The following is a 4,246-nucleotide window of genomic DNA, read 5'->3' on the forward strand; positions in this document are numbered from 1 at the left end:
ACTATATTTTCAACTGCATTGGTATAAAGATGTCTATATTAATGCTATATATTAAGATATTTTCTTCAACCTAAAAACTCATTTTATCCTTCTGATTTAAAAAGAAATTAAGCCTGGCCAGTATGGCTCAGAGGATTGAGCAATGTCCCATGCACCCAAGAGGTGGCTGGTTTGATTCCCGGTCAGGGCACATGCCCAGGTTGTGGGCTTGATCCCCAGTAGGGGGCATTGGGAGGCAGCCGATTGATGATCCTCTCTCATCATTGATGTTTCTATATCTCTCCCCCTTCCTTTCGCTCTAAAATCAATAAAAACATAATTTAAAATTATAACATTAAATAAAATTATTTCATGGGTCCCTAGAAATATTGTAGATACTGTGTCTCTGTGCCTAATAGATGTTGGCCCTGGAAGCATCTGAGACACTACAGTCTGACATAAGGTTCCTAGTTGCTGACTGCCTTAACCAATTCATTATACAACGTCAGAGATGCATTCGCCTTTTGTAACCCTTCTGGTACTAGCCATAACCTAGAGTTCTAGAAAAAAGGAAAAAAAATACAGGCCTACCGTGGCTCTGCATTTTAGCATATAGTTAGAGTAATGATTGCATAAATGCTTCACACATATACACACTTATCACATCCCAATTCTCTCTGTATTTCCTTTATAGATATATAAAATAGCATTTTCTGCTTTTAAAGTATGTATTTTACAACCCAAAGATACTGATGAAGAAAAAAAGGAAATTAACATTTACTGAGGGCATCCTACTGCCTTGAATGAATCCACATGTATAGTCCAGGGAAAGATGACTCTCCTCTTTTTTATAAATAAAGAAACAGACTAATTAGGTCAAGTAATTTGTCTAAGATAACAGAAGTTAGTAATGATTGAGCTAGGATTCAAATCCAGGTCCTTTTCATTTCAAAGTCACTGCCTTTTCTATTGCATCAAATAGATTGAGTTGTCCCATTTAGTATCTTCAGATAAAAAGATTTGGAGTGACCTTTTTTTTTTAAGAGAAAGTACCATTTCAAATTAAGGCACTTATCTGGTAAAATCATATCATCTAACTGAATCACAAAGTTATTGAACCAGAGGTTACATTAGAAGATATGCCTAGTTCAATCCTTTCATATTCTGGATGGGGGGAAAAAATCTCAAAGGATTTGTGAAATTCCCAAGATCACATAGATAGTGGTGCACTAAACACAAAAAGTAAAAAATAAATAACTTTTATAAATAAAGTACAAAAGAATAGTAGAAAACAGTTATATAAATAGTTATTTAGAACCATGTTTCCTGGTTCAAATTGCTGCTAAACACACCTTTTTTATCTGTCATCACATGACACTAATGAAGTCAATTTCATATGCCTTTGAGTTGGTGGAAAAGCTGTGAGTTTCAGTAATCACGGCAGGCTCTATTAAGCTATAGGAATTGAGCTGAACTAGTGAAGTAGAATGCAAAGTGCTTCTATGATCAGAGAAAAGCCACGAAGCAGCCTTTAGCATTTGCCCTGAGCTTTAAAACTTTATAAAGCAATTTCATAAACCCTACCTTCATTATATCTTACAACTCTGGGAGGGAATTTTTTAACCAACTTATATAATTTTATTGTTTTTAAATTAAAAATAAATACTTGTTTTAAAAAAGTTCAAAACAATATAGAGGTATATAGAGTAAAAAGTTAAAGTTTCCCTTAACCCTTTCTATGAATTCTATCCCAGGGCCCTTTCTCATCAGCAAACTTTAGTATGTAACCTGTCAGAACTTTTACACACACACACACACACACACACACACACACACACACACACCTGTCACATACAGAAAAGCTGGGATAGAAGAAGAAGAAGGTTGATTGGAAGGAGAAAGCTTGGGGACAGAACTGAGATATTTAAAGATACATTAACATTTTATTTGTGACAGGCAATATGCCCCATGCATCACTGGAGCTATTAGAATTGTATTTTATGTTTGGTTTGGGACAGGGAGGGAGGGAGAGAGGGTAAAAAATAGTGAAAATCCTCAAGGTCGGTGCTGGATGACAGCAGATCCATCCCAAAGAGCCTGGTCACTTAAGATACAGGGATTATAGAAATTGGGAGGAACAAAACCGTCGAAGACTTGAATCCCCAGGCTAAAGATTCTAGAGGTGTGTGTTTTTTTCCTCTCTCTCTCTCTAGGCAATGAGAAGTCACTGGGGGCTCTTGAGCATGGGATGAATGGCGTAATTGATGTTTTAGGAAAATTCTTCTGGCAGCAGTAGGTAGGAGATAGACTGAAGTTATGGAAACCAATTAAGAGGTTAATGAATCCTTAAAGCATATATTCTCAAGGAAAGAGTCTTAAATATAAGGTCAAAGGTTTATATACAAGTGTTTTCTCCACAGTGTCATAAAATCAAAAGTGTTTCTAAAACATGGAAACAAATAAAATATCCAAAAATAGGCAAGTAAAAGAAATGATGGTATTCCCAATTCAATGAAACTTCATGGAGTCATTAAAAACAATATTTTTGAAAAACACTTAGTGACATGGAAAGTATTGGTAATGCAATGTTGAGTGAAAACACTGACACAAAACTGTGTATAACTTTTACCCCAATAATTATGAGAATTTCCTTAAGAATACTGTTGTGTGCCCCGCTTTGCAGACGCCGCCGCCCCGAAGCCGCCCGTGACCAGCCATGGTGGTCCCCACCGTGTACTTCGACATCGCTGCTGACGGCGAGCCCCTGGGCCGTGTCTCCTTCGAGCTGTTTGCAGACAAAGTCCCAAAGACAGCAGAAAACTTCCGTGCTCTGAGCACTGGGGAGAAAGGATTTGGTTATAAAGGTTCCTGCTTTCACAGAATTATTCCGGGATTTATGTGCCAGGGTGGTGACTTCACACGCCACAATGGCACAGGCGGCAAGTCCATCTATGGGGAGAAATTTGAGGATGAGAACTTCGTCCTGAAACATACAGGTCCTGGAATCTTGTCCACGGCAAATGCTGGACCGAACACAAACGGCTCCCAGTTTTTCATGTGCACGGCCAAGACTGAGTGGTCGGATGGCAAACATGTGGTCTTCACCAGGTGACAGAAGGCCTGGATATTGTGACAGCCATGGCGCTTTGGGTCCAGGAATGGCAAGGCCAGCAAGAAGAGATCCTTAAAGCATATATTCTCAAGGAACTAGTCTTAAATAAGGTCAAAGGTTTATATACAAGTATTTTCTCCACAGTGTCATAAAAGCAAAAGTGTTTCTAAAACATGGAAACAAATAAAATATCCAAAAATAGGCAAGTAAAAGAAATGATGGTATTCCCAATTCAACATAATCTTTGTGCTCTTGTCAGTTTATTGGGTTCCATAATTTCCCTACCCCTTGCCAGTCTAGCTGGATTTCAGAGTTAAGTTTATGATTATGAAATAAAAACTCAACAGTTGTCTGTCAAAAAAAAAAAAAAAAAACTGTTTTGTGATTATCTTGCTGTAAAAAAAGACCACTAGTCATAATGAACATGTTTCAGTTTACAATGTTCTTCTCCTTTCAGTAAATAAATTAAATTAAAATGTTCATATATCAGCATAACTTAGTTAAAGGAATATTTTGATTCCTATTATTGGTTCCTGTTTACCTCCTGAAGCATAAGAAAGGTGAGTCAATAATAACTGGACTTCACTTTTCTGAGTAGGTCTTAGGAGTACATAGGCCAATGGAAAGGAAGACCCACTTCAGATGCAATATTACTGAACGGAGGGGAGCCAGCGCCGCCTGTTCATGGGCCGCTCACAACGCCAATGTTCAAAACCAAAAACAAAAATTACACATCCACACTCACGTGGAAAGGAAGAAATCTAAGTCGGAGCAGGGATTATCTCTGGAAAATGGCAGTATGGGTGATTTGTTTCATTGCTATGTTAATAAATAGGGATCACTTTGGTAATTAGGGGGATTTTTTTTAATTGGGTTAATTTGTTTAAATAAAGAAGCAAGTGCTTGCCCTGCCAGGTGTGGCTCAGTGGTTGAGCATCGACCCAGGAACCAAGCGGTCACTGGTTCAATTCCCAGTCAGGGTATATGCCTGGGTTGCAGGCTCGATCCCCAGTAGGGGGGCGTGCAGGAGGCAGCCAATCAATAATTCTCTCTCATCACTGATGTTTCTATCTCTCTCTCCCTCTTCTTTCCTCTCTGAAATCAATAAAAATAGCCCTAACCGATTTGGCTCAGTGGATAGAGAGTCGGCCTGGG

The 4,246-nt window shown here is 38.5% G+C and overlaps 1 pseudogene; it reads left to right on the plus strand.

Annotated features, from left to right (window-relative positions):
• The first annotated feature begins 2,680 nt into the window (after positions 1-2,680).
• LOC102257755 lies at positions 2,681-3,190 on the plus strand (annotated as a pseudogene).
• The last annotated feature ends 1,056 nt before the right edge of the window (positions 3,191-4,246 follow it).

The sequence above is a fragment of the Myotis brandtii genome, unplaced genomic scaffold (assembly GCF_000412655.1).
Source record: "Myotis brandtii unplaced genomic scaffold, ASM41265v1 scaffold112, whole genome shotgun sequence".
Lineage (NCBI taxonomy): Eukaryota > Metazoa > Chordata > Mammalia > Chiroptera > Vespertilionidae > Myotis > Myotis brandtii.